General features: G+C 44.9%; 1 protein-coding gene across 1 annotated transcript in view; it reads left to right on the top strand.

Moving 5' to 3' along the window:
• Positions 1 to 23,733, top strand: part of DOCK5 (dedicator of cytokinesis 5) — a 176,294-nt gene that overhangs the window by 5,066 nt on the left and 147,495 nt on the right. The gene's annotated exons all lie outside the window — the stretch shown is intronic.

Genomic DNA, 23,733 nt, shown 5'->3' with positions numbered 1-23,733 from the left:
CTAATATGGAGAATAGTGATAGCTCTTACCTCATACACAAAAGCTCTTTGGACTTCTCAATAACTTTTAAGAGTGTTACAGGGGGAAAAAAACCCTAAAGAAACTAATTTAAAAAAGAAGTATTAGACACAGCATTGTAAAATGATTATAAATCAATAAAAAATGTTAAAAAATAAAATAAAATAATTATGCTTTAAAAAAAAATAAAGCACCAGCATATTAGTACATCATCTCTGCAACGTCCTGAAATAAAACAGTGACTATTTTTTAAATGAAATAAATGAATTGTTTTTTTAAAAAAAAAAAAGCATTACAGGGGTTCTGAGACTAAAACCTTCAATGCTGCTACTTTACACATTATGCATTGACTCTTTGGGATAATGCTGTAATTCTCACAGATTGTCTCCTTCTGCAGATAAGAAATCCCAGATAAGAAATAGACATTTTTTTCATCCAGGGGACAAGGAAGGGCTGTAGTAAATAGTCCACTGGAGGAATTGAGAGTTTGAAGCGTAGTGGCTTTTCATTGGCTGAGCTCCTGCCAGGCAAGAAGAGGAAGGCTCTTCTTCCTGTTGTGTTCTGCCGTTAATGCACGGCAGGAGCCCTCCACTTCTGGCCTCCTGACTATTCCAATAGAGGTTTCTGTTTCTGTGCCAATTTTTACACCAGGTACCCTTGTGTAGCTGCTTCTTGCCCATTGCTGTACCCATTTCCTTCTCTATTATGTTTTTACTTAATATTTTCTTTATGTTGCCTGCTTTTTGTTTTTACCTAAAACAATTTATTGAACAAGAAAACCTTACTTTCCTACCATTAAAGGAGAACCAGCATCACTTGCTTTAAAAAGAGGCCACCCTCAAAGTAAAGGCAACAGAGATAAAACAGCAGTGTATTGGATTCTGGCTCGATGCTGTTGCCTGTGAAGCCATTTTCTCCATTAAAGAGGGCGGAGGCTGGTGCCCAGCTGAAATTTTCTCTTTGGTATTACTGTGGATTCTCTATTTGCGGCAGTTAAAATTCTATAAAGCCACCTCAGACACTGACTTCGTGCGTGTTGAACCATTGCTCCGAGGGGAAATACAAGGTCAGGTTCCTGGGAGCCTCTGGTCACATTTTCATCAACTGATCAATATGTCACCTTATTTTGTGTTTCTACTTAAGGTTTAAAGACCTCATTTAATATACATCGTTGATTCACTAACATTCAACTCATGGCCAAGAACCCTGTATAACTCAAGCCTGAACAAAACTTACCTACCCTGTATATTTTCTCCATAAGGCAAATCACGTCCTTTTTGGGCTTAAGAACACGACACAGCCCTTGAATGCTAAGCTTGGGGGCCATTTAAATAGCAAAATCATTAGCAAAGAGCGTAAAATTAAAACGTGGCACTAAAGGTAAGACCCTGAGAAGGACTCTTGCTTGCAGCATGAGAACTAAAGCAGAAAGGCGGGGCGACCCCATGTCCCACCTCGAGTGGGAACTTGCGTGTCTCTGCGCACACCTGGGAGTGACCGGCAGAGCACCCAGGAGTGTTGATCTGGGGCTTACGAATAAATTTTAGTGAGTGGGGGGATTCACAAATACTGTAGAATCTGCGAATAATGAGGATCAACTGTAGTTGATTTAGATAGAGAATTAAAAATGGAATCCCGTTCCCTTCTTAGCTCTTTCTGAGAAGCCTAGTGAAAGGTACTACTGTCTCGGCCCACAGCCTGTCTGGCCACACCTCTCGATGTCTCTCCTTTTCCCTAATTGCCCTATTTGTTTGTTTGTTTGTATTTACTGTCTGTCTCCCATACTAGAATGTGGGGTTATGAGGACGGGAGCTTTATCCTTGTCATCAGTGTTCCCCAGCTCCGGGGAAGGCACCTGGCACGCAGTCAGCACTCAGCAAATAAATACCGAAGGAGTAAATGAATGCTGCTACCTCCCGAAACCTGTCTTGTGGGCCCTAAGAGATAATTTTCCCCATGTATATTGCCCTCTGTGTGCCTCCAATGAGATAGTCAAAAGCTGTAAGAAAAAAAAAAAAAAGGAAAGGATAGATAACATCGGCTTAATAAGTTGTTTAAGGAAAGGATTGTGCAAACATGGCGGGAGAGGAATGGAAATCCTAAGCGATGATTTATTAGACAGGAGGGAAATGGGAGCGCTTTGTGGCTACTGCTTTCCCCCCCCGTCATTATCGGTGGAGGCTTTGTGGAGGAAGATGCACTGTAGCCTTGGCTAAATGGAAGAAAAAGGCTTGACCACAGTGGTGAATAGGGTTTAGGAGGTTCTGACTCATTGGATTAGCGCCGTGTTGAGCACGAGTTGGAAAGGAAAGAAGATGCAACCTAAGGGAGGGAACCAGGCGTTTAAAGTCACTCATCCCTTCCCATTACCAGGAAGGAGTCGAGAAGCCGTTCAGTCAGCACCTGCAGACTGTGTGCAGGGTAGTTAAACCAAGAAAGTAAGAGACCACAGGTAATGTGGAAAAGAAAACATCACTTAGAGTACGGGCGAGGGGCTTGGAAGCAAAGGTCATGGTTACAATTTAGTTTGTCCCAATTTACAGAAGACTTTTTTTTTTTTTTCTTTTGGTAGTATAGTCAGTTTACAATGTTGTATCAACAGAATGCTTTTTGCAGTGGTCAGATCTGCCATCATAGTAGCTTGACACGTAAATTAATTTGTGGTTTCGCCTCATCTGAATTTTAGGAGACAAACCAGTGGGGTTTGAGGGTAAGGAATCGTCTCATGGCCATGACTTTTTCTGTAAAGGAAACGTTTTCCAACTTTGAGTGTATCCCCAGCAACATCCAATATAATAACAGTAAGTTTATACATGTAGAATATTTTAGTACTGTCCAAAGGATAAAAAGAGGACCGTGGGTCAGAATCTCATACCTCATTTCAGTTCTTCGAAATGAGCTGTAATAGAATTGTAAGAATTTGACCCATATCTCTGTGGCCCAGAAACTTGACTAAGGTCACATAGTTTCTTCTTCAGTAAATATTTCAAAGGTGGGAAAACTAGTTTTCTCCGTCATCAGATAGGTGAAATCACCCAAGAAATGCCTACTGTGTGTAGACATGAAAGGGTGTGATACATCCTCTGGGCAGCCTTTGTCCTGAGTTTAGAAGTGGCGTCCAGCCTACCTCAGGAATAAGGGGGTTTTATCAGGAATAAGGGGGTTTTATTTTTAAGCTTAAAAAAGTGCTTTGGGGGGAGGGTATAGCTCCGTGGTAGAGTGCATGCCTAGCATGCAGGAGGTCCTGGGTTCAAACCCCAGCACCTCCATTAAAAAAATAAACATAATTATCCCCCCCACCCATAAAAAGAAAAAAGAAGTTTATAAAAAAAGAGTTAAAAACATGCTCTGGAGAACAGGCTAAGAAATGATTTTGAGGCAGAGATCTGGGTGGGGAAGGAAAAGCAGGGCTAATGTAAATTTTCCAAGCGAGGTCCAGGCCACACGTCCTCTCGGAGCCCAGGCCAGCAGCCCGAGCTCACGCAAACCATTGTCTGAATTGCTGGCAGCCAGTTCCCCAGCAAGAGACAAAAGTGGTCTTTGTGTTGTCGCAAACCTCTGGGCCATCACAGAGCTGCTGCTGTTCAGATGGACCCACCTTTCCGGGTTCGGCCATTTTCTCTTACCTTCCCGCACCCGCTGGGACTGTCCAGGTCAGCTGAAGTCACTGGAGCCCCACAACGTCCTCTGAGAACCTCAGGCGGCCAATTTTTGCCTTTTAAAACAACTTGAAGGTAGGAAATTGCAGCAGAGATTAATTCCCTCTTGAAAATAGCTCTTCGCTGACTCAACCCAGGTGAGGGAGAATGCACCCTAACAGCTGGCGTGTTACCTGGGTGCCGGTGGCAGGACGGTCTGTGCTGTGTTTGGACTGTCTGTGAGCCTGGAACCAGAGGGCTGTCACTCCGCAGCCATCCTGCAGGAGACCGGTTCGAAGACTAAGTCAGAAGTCTCAGTTACGGAAATCTAACTGCCCTGCCCTTTGGTGTGTAGACTCACAAAACATTAAGAGCCAGATTCATGATGTATCACCTCTTGGCGAACACCTCATTTTTTTGGAAAATTATGTCCCGGAGGCATAAAATGACTTAACTAAAATCCCAAAGCTTGTAGCAAATGTGTTTCAACTTGTTGTCTCCTGGCTGCTTTTTCTTCTTAACTGGAGAAAGCGTGTTTTTTAAATCACGTCTGCTTGGTAGTCTGAGGAGTACATTCTCTCCACCCAGGAAAAAGCCTGTGTCAGCCCTGGGTTTTGTCCAGGTGGAGGTTTTGTTCTATAAGATCCAGCTATTAAATATCCCCCCCTTTTTATTGAGATATAATTGACACAGAACATTATTTCTGTTGCAGGTGTACCATATCATGATTCGATATTCATGTATTACAAAATGATCACCACAGTAAGTCTACTTAACATCAGTCACCACACAGAGTTACAAGTTAGTTTCTTGTTTCTTTGATGAGAACTTCAAAAATCTACTCTTGTAGCAACTTTCAAATATACAATACAATGTTATTAACTATAGTCACCATACTGTACATTACACCCCCAGGACTTACTTATCTTATAACTGGAAGTTTGTACCTTTTGACCACCTTCACTCATCTCTTGCCGCCTGTCCCCACCTCTGGCAACCACCAGTCTGTACTCTGATTTTATGTTGTTGTTTTTAGAGCCTGTGTTATTAGTAATAATATATAGTGCTTGTCTTTCTCTGACTTACGTCGCTTAGCATAATGTCCTCCAGGTTCACTCATCTTATTTCAGATGGCAGGATTTCCTTCTTTTTTCTGGCTATTCCATCTTTTTTTTGAGTTAGGGTTACTGTTTCCTTCCGGTAAATGCCCAGAAGTGGAACTGGTGGATCACATGGTAGTTCTATTTTTAATTTTTTGAGGAACCTCCAAACTGTTTTCCTTAGTGGCTGCACCAATTTGCACTCCCACCAACTGTGCACAAGGGTTCCCTTCCCTCCACATCATCACCAACATTTGTTAATCTCTTGTCTTTTTGAGAATAGCCATTCTGACAGGTGTGAGGTGATAACTCACTCATGTTTTGATTGGCATTTCCCTGATGACTAGAGATACTGAACATCTTCTCAGGCACCTGTTGGCCACCTGTATGAGTCTTCTTTGGAGCAATGCCTGTTCAGATCCAGCCCATTTTTAAATTGGATTGTTTGGATTCTTTGATATTGAGTTTATGAGTTCTTTACCTATTTCGGATAGTATCCCCTTGTCAGATATATGATTTACAGGTATTTTTTCATTTTGGTAGGTTGTGTTTTCATTTTTTTTTTTTGATGGTTTTTGCTGATCACCTTCCCCTTTTTAAGAGGTCTGAGAAGGAAGTGTGTTTAGAGGTTTGAGCCTGCAAAGTGGAAGTCACGCTGTGGGTTCCATGGTGGTCACCATGTCTCAGACGGCGATGGGCCAGTGTCTCTGGCCCTCAGCACCATGGTACTGACGTGATGTTAGTCGCAAAATTAATAAGTAGCGTGACATCTTCATGACGTTATAGGCATGTTTGAAAACAAATGTTACTGTGGTTACAAGGTGCTGATGAGTGAAGGGTCAGGTATTGATCATAAGGGGTTAGAATACTGACCCGGAAGTGAGGGGACATTGGTTTTTTTTTTTTTTTTTAGGCTTGTATTTTGAACAAAATGGTGATGTCCTGTTCTAAACACTTGATGTGGGAGGAGTCTGAGTAAGATTCCTTGCTCTGACCGTGCTGGGCTTTGAGCTTCCTTCAGAACAGGCACAAATAGCGGGTGTCCCGGCTCTTGACTGTGTGAAGCAGAGCACACTGCCTCTCCAAGCGTGACAGTGTGATTCATTTTAATTTCCATCTCTCAGGATGGTGAGGCACAGTTTCTGTGAACCGTACATGGTTATATATATTTCTCCATCAGTAGTTACTACAAGCGTAGTTATGTATCTGTCATCCTTAAAAAAAGGGCTCCTAAGGCTTAGAAACGTTGGGGACTTTGGTATAACTGAAGTTCTGATGTGCTGTGTTTTATAACCATACTGTGTGTACAGTTCACTGTGATCTGAAAAACCCATTTAAAATTGGTATAGTATCTCTCAAATATTGGTTAAAATTAAAAATGCACATACCCTTTGACTTAGCAATCCCATTTCTATGAGTTTGTCCTACAGGTAAACGAACACACGTGAGGAGTGATACATGGACAGGATTACTTATAGCATTATTTATAGCAAAAACATGAAAACAGCTTAAATTTGAATCAGTGGGGGATGTAGCTATGTGTATGTAGACATGTGCATACCATGGAATATTATACAGCCATTAAAAAGAATCAGACTCAGTGACAAAGTGTCTGCTAAAGATGATACTAGCATGCAGTGATGATACTGGCATGCAGTGATGATACTGGCATGCAGTGATTATAGGCTGATCTCTTCAGAAATGGTACTGGGTCAGGTGGTTATCTATATTGAAAAAAATATACTGGACACCTACTAAGTGCCATATAAAAAATTGATTTCAAATGTCCCAATGTGAAACAATGAAAGCTTTCAGAAAAAAGCATCAGAGAGCATCCTGACCGTGGAATAGGCAGAGATTTCTTAAAGGGACACAGAAAAACACTAACTTTAAAAGAAAAAAAAATTAACGCTAAGACATATTGTAATTAAGAACTTTGAACACCCTGAAGAAGAGATTAAAAAGACAACCCACAGCGTAAAAGCCATTCTCAATACACGTATCTGACCAATCGCTCTGTTATGAAAATGTGAACAACTACAAATAAATAAGAGAAAACAAAAACCAGAGGATTTGAATAGACACTTCACAAAAAAAAATGGTATCCAAACATCCAGTAAATATTTGGAAAGGTGCCGATCTCCATTTGTCGTCACAGAGAGACAAACACAACGGCAGACAACAGCAGCCCTGCCAGCAGGGCTAAATGGGGGGCAGGGAAAAAACCCACATGCCAAAAATGGAAATTCCAGCCGTGCGTAGGATGTGTGGCAACAGGTAGCCTTGTGCACCGGTGGGACTGTAAATTGGTCTAACCACTTCGGAAAGCTGTTTAGTAGTTCCTAGTAAAGTGTGACCCAGCAGTTCCACTCTTGGGGAAATGAAAAACTTCCACAAAAAGACTTGGGTAGAAGGTTGCTAGTACAGTCTTCAAAATAGCCCCAAATTGGAAACCGTGCTTGTGGCCATAGTAGTTGAATGGATTATAAATTGTGGTGTCCTCACACCAGGAAATATTATAAGATGGTGAGAATGAGTAATTGACATGCACATGCCAAAAAGATAGATAAATCTCACAAACGTGAGGCTAAGTGAGAGAAGACGAACACAGAAGGGTTCACGCTGCATTATTCAGTTTCTGTAAATACCAGTCCAGTCAAAGCTGGCTGTTTTCAGAAGTCAGGATCGTGGTTCCCCTCAATGTCTGCAGGGTAAAGGGGTGGTCTTTGTGCTGGAAGGAGGATGAGCAGGACATTATGCTACTGGTAATGTTTGTTCTGTTTCTTGATCTGCATGCTGGTTAGGTGGGCGCAGTCAGTTTATGAAACGTTAGTGAAATGTACATGTATGGTTTGTGCACGTTATGTATATTACACTTACATAAAATTTCTTTTTAAAGAAAAAGAACAAGACAGCCCTCTATACATTGATATGGGCTATTTCCAAGGTCTGTTTGAGGAAAGAGGCAAGATTCAAAAAGTGTATAAAGTATTAATTTCATTCATTAAACAAATATTTACACAGTACCCATTGTGTGGGCACTGTTCTAGGCACTGAAGGCAGTAGACAAAGAAGAGCGTATGTTTCTGTATTTGTAAGTGCTAGATTATTTCTGAAAGCGTGCGTAAGATATTGCCCATTATTGGCGCACTGAGTGCAGAGCATTTTTTATGGAATATTTTCGCACCTTTTAAAGTTTGTACAATGTGAGTGGATGACCAATTTAAACAAATAAATAAATTGAACTTAACAATCCTATTACTAGTAATATAACTTGTGAACTAAAGGCAGCAGCTGTTGTCACCCCTGCTTTAGAGATCCAGCAACTGAAGCAGACAATTTTTTTTGTGATTGCCCCAAATCACACGGGTTGTCTTGGCTGGGTTTGGCAAATAGGCATTCCACCTGGTATCTCAAACTGTGCTGACTCTTGCGTAGTCTATTAGCAAACAGTCTAACTTGATATGTTCCTCTATTCTTGATGACCGTCCGTAATTTCATACACTTTGCTTTCGACCATTCAGTTAATTACTTATGACACATTCTGTCTCTTTGTTTGTAATCAAAGTCAGATCCAAGATTTTGCTTCAGTTAAGGTCAAAATGGAATTTCCATGTTTATCCTAGTCTCATCGCTTTATAACCCTAAAATTTCAAAAAACTCGTGGAATCACGTGATTAATTTTAATGTGCTGATTGTTGTCAGGGTCTACACGGTTATTTTATTTTATGGTGGTTATTTTATGGTAGTCTCAGACTTTGACTCCTCTATCTGTTGGAAGATAATAAAGTGTGATGTCACTGTCTTATTTTGATAAGGGAATGGACATCCCAGATACACAAAGTCTTGCGTTACATAAATAGAATATTTCACCAATGAAAAATTTATATATAATTATTTCTATAGTTAACAGCATCACTAACATGATATGCCTTTTAAAAAAATAAATCACATTCTGAGTTACTGAGAAGCTGGAGATGAAGATGTTGATTTGCTCAGCGACACGTGGTGAGCTGACATCAGAACCGTGGGTGCTACTTAACGTCCTGCAGACCATTGTTACAGTGCCTTGTGGCTAAGCCGTGGTGAAGATCAGAATCGTCAGGGTACATGCAAGAGGCATTTGCTGCAGAGTGAAGCTTTGGGGAGTAGCTTTTAGGTTTGGAGTTTTCAAGTCTACGTCTTCTCACTTTTATTACTCTTTGCACTTGTGAAGTCATAGAAGGCTCTAAGCCAAATGAGAAAGGAGGAATAGGAGTTGTACACGTCCTGGGTCAGCGGCCAGGCAGTCATTACCTGCAGGTTTGTGACGCGGGAGCCTGCCCCCAGTAGGTGCCCTTGTTTGCAGAGCAGGGTTGATTCCTAGGTAGATAAGCAAGTTGAGAGGGGAGGGTGTAGCTCAAGTGGTAGCGTGCATGCTTGGCATGCACAAGGTCCTGGGTTCAATCCCCAGTACCTCCTCTAAAAATAAATAAATAGACCCAATTCCCCTCCAACCAAAAAAAAAAAGAAAGAAATTTGGTTAGCTCTGAACTCATCCTTGAAGGTCCAGACTAGATTGTAGTTATTTCCAATTTCCAAGCCTTTCCTTGTGGCTGGAGATGGCCTCGTCTTGCAAGAATCTCCATGGAACGTGTTTGAATTCTTAGGAGTCTCTGGGCGATGGGGGTCTTCTGTCTCTGTGCCTGTGTTTTTTTGGGGGTAGCACTCACTGGCTCAGAATAATCTGGGATTCTGAGAGAGAGCAATAAATAATAAATTCACACATAACTAACTGGACTAATGGACATGGATGTTTTGAGTCAGTCCAACTGGAATTTGAATCCGATTCCCTGTGACTAACCTCTGAGCGCCAGCTGCGTTCCAGGGGCTTATGGGGGTGGTTGTGAGGATTATATAAGGTAAGAAATGTATAGAAACTACACAGAAAGGGTAGGCGGGGCTTCACAGAAGGCTGCTTTTCCTCGCTCTGGCCTGACAGAGCCACAGAATATACCACCACCAGCCTGGTGAACTCAGACGTTCGTGACCAGTAGCCCTGGGCCGGCCGCCTCTGGTCCAACCACACATTATCACAGAGTCTGACTGTAGGAATCCCTCGAGGGCAGGGTCCTGCTTGCGGGCCTGCAGCTGTCCTTGAAGCCGGAGCCTGCTCGAGCGGAAGCCTTGTCTGCATGCGGAGTACTCTGCAGGCCTTTTTCAGAAGAGCCTTACCTGCCCCGGGAGAGGCTGGTTCCCGCTTCGTCTTTGGCACCATGAGGGCTGTCACTCAAGCTGGTTTCCAGACCGCTTGGTAGTGTCAGGGAGGTCTTTTCAGAAACGCACAAATTCGGAAACGGTTTGCGTCTGTAGAAGAATTCTTCTCACGTTCGAGCTCTGATCTAAGCCAGGAGCCTTGGACATTTTCAACCTGTGTCTTAGCTGCTTTGCTGACTTAGGTGTGCGTCTGCTTGCTCAGGTCAGATGTGAAATACGTCAGAAACAAATGGCTCACCCCTTGAAGCCAACGCACCATCCCATCTCCTTTGTCTTTTGGTGGCATTTTGATGCTGACATAAGGCATTGACGCTTTTTAGACCAGAAAACCGGAGAGCCCCTCATTTGTTGCCCAAAGGACTGCATTTTTAAGGAGCAGATCAGTGTGTTAGGGTGGATGTTTGGACACGTGGGTTTCTGCCTTCATTTATTTCCTTTTTTTCTCTTCTTTACTTTTAGTTTGATTTCTTTGAGATCCCAGGGGGGCAAAATTGCACGGTGAGGAGGCTTTGGCTACCGGTTATAGAGTCTTAGGAAAGTACAGTACCTCTGTGGTCCTGTCTTCCTAAAACTCCTGTCAAGAAATGACAGACGGAGGAAATAGAAGTGATATCTAAAATAAAACATGTGTTCTGCCATAATATGTCTTTATCTTCTTGCTTTTATCGGCAGCCCTGAGTGGACAGGGTTTTATACTTTGGGAAGATTAAAGGGCTTGCTTTCTTGCTCTGCCGTGTTCTTTTGTCTGCCTCAGTCCTGAGAATTTTTTTGTTCTAGTTTTTAACACCGTGTGTTTGGATTAAGCTTTAGGAATTATCCGTTTCATAAAGGTCACTTGTTTTTTATATTCTGGGGGCATTTAGGGTTTGGAGGGGTGGGGGTGGAATGAAGCCAACAGAGAGGTACCGAAACCAGGCATTAGGAAGCCGGGTTTGTGTCTCAGTCTTGGTTACATGGAGTCAAGTGGCCTTGACTCTTTTTAGCTTAGCTTTTCCATCTGTAAAACAGAGATAATATTTTCTTCCTTCCAAATTCTCAGAGTGGGAAGAATTTTTAAACGTTGAATCTGTCTGTAAAATAAGCAGAAATGGTCAGGCTACATTCACGAATCCTAGAATGTTGAGATCCAAGGTTGAGCTTTCTGCCTGAAGACATGCTCAGGAGGTTTTGTCTAGAAAAAGCTCTGGGGCAGAGAAGCCCGTTTCTTCCTGGCCTTTCCCTTCACATGCCAAGTAATCTGATCGTTTTCCTTCTAATTTCTTGGCAGCTTTTATATACTGTTCAGGCTGTTAAGTGACCCGTGACATGAAAAACTAATGTCCTCCACTTGACAGTGAGCTTGTGATCTTGTTCATCTGGTTTTGAGCTCTGAGATTTCCCCTTAATGCTCCCAGTCACCTTTCCCAGAGTCTGAAAGGGAGAGCGGGTTTAGCAGGGGCTTGGGGGGGGGTGTGAAGCATGAATCTGATGTTGTCAGATCAAAGTCTAATCCCCATATTTAACCCCTGACTTTTCCCTTCTCTAGTGGCTCCAGTGAGGATAATTGACCCCCCCCCTTCAATCCCCACCAGATCCGGGCCTTTCACAACCTTCCAGACTCGAATCCTGATTCGGTTATCATGGCTCAGATCTGTTGGGGAACTCGTGGGTTAGCAGGCCTAGAATTGCAGGTAGCAGACTTGTGAAATAAGTCTTCTGAATTCATTCACCATGGGCTTCCGAGTAGCTAAGTGCGGAGCAGGTATATAGTTGGCACTTAGAAGGATCCAGAGAAGTGGACGCAGATCCCATTCATGGGAGGTTTATAATGGATGAAAGGACCCCACCGTATGCAGCCAGCAATAACCATTGTAAGAGGCTGAACGTGAGAGGGGTGCAGATAACCATACTTTGGATTCCAAGGCTTTAGAGAAGCAGAGGTGGTTCTATCAGAGGGAATCCGGTTGGCTTCAGGGAAGAGGTTGAACTTGACCGAGAAGGGTATTCGCGTGTGGGAAGGCTGGGGGTGTGGCTTAGCAGGAGTGCTGGCTGTCAGGCAGGTCCTCTGGCCAGTGGAGGATGAGAAAGCGTCCCTCCTGGCTGAACCAAAGGCTGGCTGAGAAGGAGGAGAGGGAAAGGACTCAGGTGACGCCAGGTTGTTGGGGAGCCCCGTTTGCCTTGATGTTTTTTGTCTTCCTCCTTGACCGTGAGTGCTGCAGTGGTGTGCTGGCAAGCGGGCTCTCCAGGAAAGCCAGAGAAGCCCTCATTTGTAGCATTTGCCAACGTCTGGGGTGTAAATACTCCCCCTGTGGCCGATTTCCAGTTACCTGTGAATTAACGCAGAGCTCTCAAAATTCTGGGAAATTGAACAGCTCGAACGCCAGCATAAGCACGCTGTGGCGCAGCCTGGTTTATTTAGTGCCTGTATGACAAATGTTAGTGTAACAAATAGCCATCGCTGTACCTGTCTGGGCACAGCCTCTGCAGAAGACCTGGGGAAGGCTCGGGAGTCACGTTGTGCACCGTATCCGACTCCCACGGCCACGCGGGTTGGCGCAGGGATGGGCGCACCACCCCAGGGAGGCCATTCTGGAGTCTGGACGATGACATAGGTCTTGGCCCAAAGAAATAAGTAGATTCCATTAGATTCCCGGGAATTTGAATGGAGGAATCCCAAAAAGAGTTTTGCCACTGAGGCAAAAGCAAAAAGGATGGCATTTAAGAGAGTTGGATCCGTGACACACTGAAGTCACGTGGCCGCCAAAGTTATGAATGAAAAAACCGGAAACTGAGGAAGCTGATGTATAGAAGGGAGCAGATGTGGAGGGACACCCAACAACCATTGCGGGGGGATGAGGGGCAGAGAGGGGGTGCATCCAGGCAGTATAGATGTCCTTGTTCTCAGTGACGTTCCAGTTTCAGGTCTAAAACATACCTTTCCCTCAGGTCACCTGAGAGGGTCTCGGTTCCTTGCAGTGCAGTGACCTGACTGGCACAGTTTACACGGCACTTCGGAGCCCTTTGGAGAACTTTTCATGAATACAGCGCATCTCTTAAGAGTAGCAGACCGATCACGTGCTTCTGAGGAGACAGTATGCTGTTGCCTCTTATTTCCTTGCACACCCTCTCCGCACTCCTCCCCAGTGGCTTGTGAATATTATTTCTTTCATCCCCGCAGAACTGGTCTGGAATCCACGGTGTCGAAAGTGTAGCCAGTAGGACATGTGACGGGGTGATGTTTCGTGGGCACTTACCATTACGGGAAAGCATGAGAAAGTTGGAGCCATTAGCCAGGAAAGAAAAGGAGTTCTTTATTTGCTAAGGGCATCTGGTGAGTGTGGCTGTGTGACGATGCCCTGTCCTGGTTGGGATGAAATGCCATTTGATGGAGGCTCAGGGCAATTTGGAGCCTTCAGCCCTGTCTGATGTTCTCACCATATGCAAATTTGTGAATAATTAAATTGTCAGGAAGGGGAAGGCGTGCCTCACTGTTTTGGCTCGGGGCTTTGTTATGACCGTAGCTACTGTGGGAGTCAAGTGGTCTAGGAGGGGCAATCTGGCATCGCGAAGGAACACTACAGGGGGAGGATGCAGGGGGAGGAGGGACCCCTGGGAATCAGCCAACGTGGATTCTGCTTAGAACTCTCTCACTGACTACCCCGCTGACCTTACGTAAGTTGCTTTGTTGGGGAACCTCAGGTTCCTCACCCAGAATGAGAAATTTTTGCCAAGAGACTTTTAACTTTCTGTTTGAGAAATCAGACTTCTCTGAAACTCCAATGAGCCCTACAGAGTCTTTCCACAGAAAATCGTGCACCTGCGTGCAGACACAATTTCCCAGACCTCTTTAGGAAGTGTACACACCTTCCAGGACTTATAGACTCCAGGTTAAGAAGAAGCCTTGCACTGGATGATGCCTGAGCTTTTTTCTATCTAAAAAATTCCTTTTTTCTTTCTTCTTTTTGGTGGGGGGAGATTTGGGATGGGGTTGGAGGTAAATAGGTTTATTTAATTATTTTTTAATGGAGATGCTGGGGATTGAACCCAGGGCCTCGTGCACGCTAGGCATGTGCTCTGCCACTTGAGCTATATCCTCCCCACTAAAAATTCCTTTTCTAAGACTTTGGATCCTGGAAGGAACCTGGAGAGTAAGCCAGGCCCCTCCTTTCTATCTCAGTGAGAAACAAGACTCCTCTGAGACACTTCAGACAGAAGAAGGCTTAAACAGTAGGGGAAGCTTGTCTGTTTTGCCCAAAGAATCCATACCCTCCTGGAGTGTGCATTCTAAGTGGGAAGAAATGGACAGTATGTTTAAAGTATGTATCATGTGGAGGGGAAGGAAATAACTCTGGTAGAGCGCATGCTTAGCATGCACGAGGTCCTAGGTTCAATCCCCAGTACCTTCATTAAACAAGTAAAAGCAAAGTAGATAAAATAGAATGTCAGTTAATGTTAATGACCATGGGCATTTTGATAAAGGACTGTGATACTATAAAGACTGATGGGGGTGGGTGCTCTGGTTCAGTGCCGGCGGTCAGAGGTCGCTTCTCTGAGGAAGTAGCATTTGAGAAGAGATCTGAATAAAAGAAGGAATGAGCCATGAAAATCTAGGGTAAGGACAGTCCAGACAGAGGGCTTGGCACACTCTGTAGGGCCAGTGCATGCGGAGCTGAGAGAGGGCAGGAGGCAGGGTGGGAGTGATCGAAGGTAGGTGGAGGGGTTCGCAGAGTTCGGGGGTGGGGAGTTCTGGAGCACTTGAAAAACAGTTGAAAATATCTTGAGTGACATCTCATAATAATGGGTTATTCACTGAGCCATTTGGTTAAGTTTTGTTCGTTACCTGCAAAGTGCAAGGCAGTTGCCCTTTGAATAAGACAGTGTGGTCCTCAGACCTGGTGTGTGTGGGTAGCACCTGGACAGCTTCCTGAAGATAAAGGTTCCAGAGTGCCGAGGCCAGCGTCTCCAGGCTGTTGTGTTTGATGTCAAAAACTTCCCAGGTGTTTCTGATAAGTGGCTGCTGGACCTGTCTTGGGAGTACGTATGTTTGGAATAAGGTCTCCCCACCTTCGGGGAGCTGACAGTGGAGCAGGGGGGATGGGATGACCCTGAATTGTTGCATGTTCGTGGGAGAATGTATGTTTCATAAGAGAAGCACAAAACGTGCTAAAGAGGGTTTCAGAGGAGGAAGTGAGCACTGTGTATTGGAGAGGACAGAGGAAGCCCTAGAAGCAGCTAAGCCAGTTTCCTCACCCGTGAAACTGGGATTCTAGCAGAATCCCCCCCCACCCCGAGGGTTGTAAGGACAAAGTGAGGAAGTGTCTGAGAGCTTTCCCAACAGGGTCTGGCACATAGCAAGTGCTTGATGAATGTGACCAGTTATTGGAGTTGGATCTTAAGGAATGGCTAGGATTTCTGAAAAAGAAAATTCTATCTACATAGTTTATCATCTAATAAAGATTTTATAAGTAACGCTTCCATGTAAAGGGCCATTCAAATAGCCAGCTACAACAGAAGGTAGAGGGGTGAAGTGTCTGACTGTTAGCTGGATGAATAGTCCTGGCTAATGAAGGGCTCAAGATTTTCCAAATCTAAATCCATCTGCATAACCTTATACAGGAAACCTTTGTTCCCGATATCAATTGGGGTTTAATCTGATAAATCTGAACCTTCTTCCTTGTCTTTATTTATTGTTTCATTTACTGGACCAGTTTTTAAGGACCCCCTCGTGGGCCAAGCGTGGTGCTCAGTGCAGGGGCCATGCCCCGTGCCCGAGGTCTGGAGACGCTGACATCATAGGAGGGGAAACAAGACGTACACATAAAAGTCAAATGAAGCTGAGTCTTCATTCAGTTGGTGCCACCCAGGAAGGGCACTGGATACCCATGGCACTTAACGACATCTGGATCCCATTTCCCTCGGAAAGTCTGTTTTAAAAGGAAACAGCCATACGGGTCACGTGACTGCGATCGCTTCATTCAGAGTCGTTAGAGAGTCTAAATCATTTTGCCGATGCTGACGCTTGCAAGTGGGAGCGGGTTGGAACCCCCTTTGTGGGCGCTAGGCTGGAGGGAAGCCTGGGCAGGGGAAGGCCCTGCGAGGCATCGCGTGGGGCTGACAGAGGGCCATACTCTCTTCCGGCGTCGCCTGTCAGCGCTCGGGAAGCAGGCTAAGGCACTGGGGCTGGGCTCTGCTTAACTGACCCCTGAATCGTGACTGCCAAAACCGAATGAGGATTAATCTGCTGCTTGGAGACTATTCCCTGGAGGCTCCAAGGATCATTTCTTGATTCCAAGAAAAAGGAACGGTTGCTTCTTAGCCTGAGCTTTGTAGATGCTCCACACTGGATGTGGGTGGGCGAGTCTGTTTGCAGAGGCCCCCCTTGGCTGGGCCCCAGTGGAGTGGAGGGAGGTGTGTGTGTGTGGGTTGGAATGAGAGATGGAAAGTCGAACCCCGGGCTCAGTGGGAGTGTAATCAAGAGAGAAGGTTCCTGTGGATCCAGCCAGACCCAAGAGTCGGGGGACGGCTTCTCTGTTTCCGGCCTGAAATGAACTGACAATGTGGATAAGGGGGTGGGGGTTCCAGCAACTTCCCTGGGGGAACTCCTGTTCAGCGTTCTGCTCACCTACACACTGTTGTTTGTCCCACGCACAAGTCAAGAGCTGCCTGAGAAAAACACATTAGATGTAGCAGAGCAAAGCTGATCATCTCTAGGTTGCTTGTGGCCCTTCTGGCTGGGAAAACGGAGCGTGGCTTCCCCTTTGTGTCCTGTGGGCATCGTGTTCTTTTCTGAAGGCTTTCGAGGCGTGAGAGGCTGGCGACCCGGGAGGCAGGGCTCAGTGCGACTCCAGTGTGGGTTTTCCTGGTGCTGCAGCAGGGCTTAATTAGAGCCGTCCTGCTGGCAGCCTTCCTGGAGGAGGAAGCATGCTCTGTGACTAGCTCCCTGCACCCCAGGGAGAAGGAGTAACACACATTAAATGCACATCCAGGATTGCAGTCATCAACACATTTCTTCTTCTTCTTTTTTTTTTAAAGCACACTTCTTCTCGAAAATGAGTGCCGTGGCGCTGGACAAGGTTATGCTTCTGACTCTGGCCAGGAGGTCCCTTTAGCACGCTCAGGGCAGGTGGGAGGCCGCTGCTTGGGTGAGCAGAGCTGCTCCCGGTCCTGTTTGCTCCCCCACCTGCCCCTCTGCTTTTAGAGAACGAACTCTTCGCTTCGCTCTGCCTGTTCCTCTTTTGATTGTAACCTGGAGTGCTTGGCTCCCGTTCCCTGCGAGCTTGGTGTGCAGGCGGGTGTAGACAGATGAGCAGGACCCCGGGCATGGCCTGCGAGTGGGAAGTGGTTTGGAGTTAAGTAACCCAGGGCGGTGGGGGTGGGGTGCTGAGCACCTCTGATAAAGGGGAAGTGGCATTTTCACACCTGAACACGCACTTACGTCTGATCTGGTAGTTCCCAGTTTTTATCTCATCTTCAATCTTCCCTTCAACCTCCATGGGTGTGACATTCACGGTCGATATCTCTAATTTTGCTCAACGATTCTCGCTGTAGGAGTGTCTGAGGGTCCGAGAGAAGCCCTCCCTACAGTCTGTCAACCCCCCACCCCCTGCCACTTGGCGTTTGGTGTCGGGGCTACAGAACTGAGGCGGTTCTCTGGTCCCTTAGAGCATCGGTAAATGCCAGCCCCTCCCTCCTCTTGCCTTAGGTGGAAGCAGGTCCTGTCAGTTCCATGGACATTGGTCAGCTGGTCGTCTCCTATGAGTTGTGCCCTGAGTACATGTGAAGGGGACAGAGATGAATGGGGTGTTGGACTGTGATGGAAAGGAGAGGCCCTGAGGGGGCGGAACACAGCTCAGAGGACCAGAATGGGCTGCCTTGAGTCAGTGTCCCCAACTTTGTTTTTCTCCTGTGCTGGCCAACTCCCATTTGCCTCCAACCAGCAGCAAGCCAGTGACTTGCTGAACTTTGAACAGGACTTCCCCCAGTGAAGTTGCTTGGAATAAAAGAGTTCATGTGATTCCGCTGGACGTCTTTCTCCCGAGCATCACCCGATGAGTCTTCTGAGGGAAGGGACATGATCTGTGAATGGGGTTGGAGAAAATGAGCAGGACGCTGAGCTGCGGGAAGTCCTGGACTCTTTGTTTCCGAGCAGGAGTCATCGTCTCCGCCGCTGGGATACGGTTCTTCAGACCAGGGAGCGCCCTCACAGTGGGTCAGCTGGACTCTTTGTGTCTGTTTGAAAAGCGGGGGGAATTGGGTGACCAGTTTGATTTCAGCGTTAAAACCTGGGTAAGCTCGAGTGACATGGCAGTCAGAGTATTCTGTGGGAACGGAGCACCTTTGAACAAAACAGAGTCACCGGAGGGGGCGCAGAGGGAAGGTTTCTTTTGCCCTGTGTCCCGCATCCGGAGTCATCGAGGAGAGAGCGATGCAGACATTTCAGTCCTTTGAGAGCAGGAGTTGCTTCTTCCAGGCCCTCCCCCAGCACCTGGCCCGTGATCAGGTCCCGGGAGGGTCTCCTTGGCCACTTACGCGCTGTGTCATGGCAGTGGTTCATTTTGAGGGAGGAGCAGTGCCTCTCCAGGAGGGCAGAGATGGGGGGAAAGAATTGTTCTTCCCAAACAGGAGAGCCACTGACAACCTACTCAGTCTCCCGGACTTTGGGTGTTTCTATTTCTGGCAACTGACGTTTCTGACTACAGTGTGTGTAACATTGGAGCACAGGGTGGTTTTTTTTTTTAAACCACGAAAAGACCATTTACTAAAGCAACATTGTCCTATTATTAAAGGATTTATAATAATAGAAAGTGACAGCTATTAACTTTGATATCACTTCCCCTAATTTGGATAGAGTAAAAGCTTATTATATTTTCTATATTGTTACTAAAAATAACATCTCAGGGCGAGGATATAGCTCTGTGGTAGAGTGCATGCCTAGCATGCATGAGGTCCTGGGTTCAATCCTCAGTACCTCTGTTAAAAAATAAAGAAATAAGAATCAATAAACCTATTTACTTTACCCCCTTGCCGCTCTGAATAACATCCCAGATTTTTCTTATAATCTTTTCAAACCCTGGAAACACCGCACACTCACACACTCACACAACTCTCTCATATAATAATTGAGAGGTGATTTTTATAACTATTTTGTGTTTAAAACAACTAATTACGTTGATGCTCTCTGGACACCTGAGTAGTGGGTATCTTAGAAAGGAGCAGTCGAAGTTAGCTATTTGGGTCATCATCAGTTTTCTGAACTTCCTACTCATGGCAGTAGTCCTGATCCGCAGGATTATTTTATTTGGGAGTTGTGGGTTCTTGTTTCTATGCCAGCTGATGTCAGCATCGAACAGACCAGAAGCCAGGCGTATAGTATAGTTCTGGTGCCATGAGTTCAGTGACCCAGTTCACAGACATCAAGCTTGGGTGCTTGGGGCGGGGATGTGTTGGTGGAGGGCAGTGGTTCCAGGTGGCTGGGAAGGGCTATCGCTGCCCGAGGCCAGCACCTGTAAGGAGGCAGCCGTGTCTCTGACTTCATAGGATTTTAGATGGCGTGGTACGTGGCGTGAATGTAACAATGAATCAGATGGTGAGGAAATGATTCCTTTTGAATTGTCTTTCAACAGCCCTGGTTTCACCCAACAGAAAGTCTCAGGGCTTGACCTTGCTGGCTGCTGTAGCCACTGAGACTGTGATTCTGGCACCTGTGTTGTCTCTTCTGCCAGGTTATTTTTCTTCTTTTTTCTTCTCTTTTCTCTTCTGTGCTGTAGTCCTCATGTTGGAGAATTTCCCTCAAATATTTGCTGATCTCTTGCTTTCTTGTTCGTCTAGAAGAATGAGAAACTCCGAACTCTCTGTCTTTTTAAGAACTTTAAATGTTTTTATCTGTAGGATTTTGTCTGGGAAGGTTCAGATTCTCCTAGAAGAGGGGTTCTAATTTCTCACCTAGGGAGAACACGCCTGGCTGTTAGCACTCGTGGACATCAGTGGGAGAAGAGAGCTGGGCTGATCGGCACAATTTAAGATGGAAATCGCTTTGTCCTGTTTCCAACATCTCTCTCTCTCTTTTGCCTGGTGTCCGTGAGTCTGGAACATCTCTCATTCAATTTTTTACAGAGGACGAACTTCCTGTGTCCTGTGGAGAAGGGATTGTTCTCTGGACGTGTGGAGCGGTTAGGGATGTCATTCATTTTTCCAGCCTCTCAAATTTCCCCATCTTGACAACTGGCTTCTCCAGTCTGTCCATAATCATGGCCCATCTATCTAGATCACTTTATTTCTACAGGTTTTTTTTTTCCCCCCAAAACCTCTGCAGTTGTTACATATTTATTAACTTGTTTACTGTTTTTCCAATTACAACTAAACTTTTTTTTCCAATTACAACTAAACTTTAAGTTCTCTTGCCTATTTCTATTTCCAAAAGAATATTTCCAATAAGTGGGATCACTGGATCAAAGAGTAAGAATATTTAAAATATCTGAAGCTTTTTGAAAGCTTTAGCTGTGTATTGCCGGATCTTAAATTCCAGTTCCACTGCTAATTATCCTCATCCTATCTGTTACCACCATCAGCATATTCGTCAGTACCATCATCACCACCATCAGTGTGTTCACCACCACCGTTATCACCACCATCGTCCTATTCCTCACCATCACCATCTTCCTCACCCCATCACCATCACCATCATCATATCTATCACGATCAGCACCATTGTGATCATCACTCAGTGGGCACCTGCAGGGACTGTTTTAAGCACTTTACATTCTTATCGCATTTCATCTTCACAGCAATCCTGTACAGAAGGCACTGTTGCTAGCAGGTTGGCAGAGAAGAAAGTGGAGGCTTAGAGAAGTTGAATAACTTGCCCAGAATTCCAGAGCTGGTAGGTGGCAGAGCTGGGATGCCTATTCTGGCGCCCTGACTGCGTAGTTCTGCTGATCCTATCAGCGCACCGTCCCCAGGGCTGCTGCCCTCTGCTCCTGCTTATCAGGGCTCGTTTTCAGGGCATTTGGGAGTGAAGAAATATGCTCAGAGTCTTACCCTCCCTCTTGCCTTCATCCCTCCGAGTTAGTAAGGAGTGTAGTCTTTTGCTCGGGGTCTTGGCCCTTCCTAAGGACAGTACATTTTCTCTCAAGGAAAAATTATGAATGGATGGTCTTGATTTCTTCCTGCAGCCCCAGTCTGCATTGTAGTGTAGGAAGAATCTCTCCAAGGCTCTGGCATGTGCAGAGCGCTTTGGTTTGGTTTCTATGGTGGCTGCAGAGTTTTCTTACTTCCTGTAATTCCAGTATTATTCCAGAGGGGATCTGAGAGGCAGATCATACCCCTGTGGGCCTCTGCCTTATCATTTAGGAATAGTTCCCAAACCCCATCTCTAAAATAAATGGAAATACAAGTCGGTTGGGCCTATCATGTTCACTTCTGGATGGGTGGATCTGATAGATCTTAGGAGACAAGCTGAATCTCCCCCTGACTCAGACAGTCCTTTCTTTTCTCAAATATAAGTAAAAGAATAATATGCCCTGTCTCTCGCTGTTTCACAGAAGTTCCATGAGAATAAGTAAGAGAATCATTGTAAATTTGTCTTTTTTCCTCCTCTAATCAGAGAGGATGAAGGCCAGGAATCGTAATTATTGGCACACTACCACCCCGAGGTAGAGCTCATTAGAAAGCATTCCTTTCTATCTAATCTTTGTTCATACCTTTCCACAGAGGCACCTGGGTGACCGCTGGGATGCTTTTGTTTATTTTTAGCAAGCACATAGCCCAGTCAGCTTAAAAAAATAGACTTTTATAAATGCTGCCGGCCACCAGCATTTCCTTTACTACAAGCAGACTTTTCCATCCATAGGAAGCGTGAAGTGTTGGAGGAAATTTACCAAAGTGTCTTGTGTACTTGGAGCCACTGACGTTGGCCTGTCCAGCAAACGACACACGGTGTGACCCCGTTAACTGCTGCCCTCTCCTCCTGTGAGGCCACTGCTCACTCAGGCTGCAGTGCTGACGCCCTTGCGCTGGTCAGCCGAGCCTTTCCATGGAAAGGGCTGGAACTAGGTGCCAGCCCCCCCCCCATCTTTGTCAGACTCAGCGGTTTACTCACAGGCCCAGATTTTGGAATATACATCCTGAGCCTCAGTCGTCTGAACAAAGCACATGTGCTGGAAGGGTTGTTTTTTTAATTGAAGTATAGTCAGTTACAGTGTGTCGATTTCTGGTGTACAGGGCAGTGTCCCAGTCATGCATGTACATATATATTCGAGTTTTCATATTCTTTTCCATTAAAGGTTATTACAAAGATTTTGAATATAGATCCCTGCCCTATACAGAAGCATTTTTTAAATCTGTTTTTGATACATAGTGGCTAACATTTGCAAATTTACCAAGCTCCCAAATTTTATCCCTTCCCACCTCCTTTCCCCCAGTAACCATAAGTTTGTTTACTGTGCCTGCGAGTCTGTTTCTATTTTGTAGATGAATTCTTCAGTGTCCTCTTTTTTCTTTTTTGTAGATTCCACATATGAGTGATATCATATGGTATCCTTCTTTCTCCTTCTGTCTTAGTTCACTTAGAATGATGATCTCCAGGCCCATCCATGTTGCTGCAAATGGCATTATTTTATTCTTTTTTATGACTGAGTAATATTCCTTTATACAAATATACCACAACTTCTTTATCCAGTCATTTGTCAATGGACATTTAGGTTGTTTCTGTGTCTTGGCTATTGTATATAGTGCTGCTATGAACCTTGTGGAATGAAAATATGAATAATATAAATATATAAAATAATATATAAAAAATATAAATGAAAATATGAATAAATAAAGGACTTTTAGTATAGCCACAATGAAACAAAAAATGAAGTCAGAATGAGCGATGAGGATGGATTTGCTGTTGGGGGGTTGGGTATGGCTCAGTGGTAGAGCGCATGCTTAGCATGCACAAGGTCTTGGGTCCAATCCCCAGTACCTCCATTAAAGAAAAAAAAGAATGGATCGCTCTTATTGTCAAGAAGTAACATCTTGGTCTGCTTGAGCTGCTCTAAGAAATACTGTTGACTGGGTGGCTTGGACAATGGTCATTTATTTCTCACAGTTCCGGAAGCTGGAAAGTTGGAGGTCAGGATGCTAGCATGATCTTGTCCTGGTCAGGGCCTTCCTGGCTTGTAGACAGCCTCCTTCTTGGTATGTTTGGTTTCTTCCTCATCTTATAAAGGACATTTATTGCATTGGGGGTCCCCATCCTCATGACCTCATCTAAACCTAATTACCTCCCAGAGCCGTGCCTCCAGTGCCATCACACTGAGGCTTAGGGCTTCCATATGTGAATTTTGGGAGAGACGCAGTCATTCTGTGACAAATAACTTTCTTTTTTTTAAAAAAATTGTTATAAGTACACAGTTACATATTAAGATGGATTTAGGCCCATTTTGGTAGATGATTGTTTAAATTTGTCAAAATCCTTCTGAGAATTAAGTTTTTTTAAAAAAAATAGGCTTTATTTAAAGTTTCTGTTAATTGAGGGGACTCCGTACCTCATGAATGAAGCAGGAACTTTCAGAGCCTGTCATACCTGAGATTCACCATATGAGAAAATTTCCCTGACTTTTCTACCTAAATACTATCCCACCCTCCCCATCCAGCATTATTTTCTACCACGCTTACCACCTTCCAGCTTTTTCTGTTTTGTTTACTATGATATCTCCAGCAACTGGAACAGGACCAAATTGCATTCAGTTAATATTTGT

The sequence above is a fragment of the Vicugna pacos genome, chromosome 31, assembly GCF_048564905.1.
Source record: "Vicugna pacos chromosome 31, VicPac4, whole genome shotgun sequence".
Lineage (NCBI taxonomy): Eukaryota > Metazoa > Chordata > Mammalia > Artiodactyla > Camelidae > Vicugna > Vicugna pacos.
The sequence above is the reverse complement of the archived record's forward strand: the minus strand, read 5'-3'. Positions and strand labels throughout refer to the sequence as shown.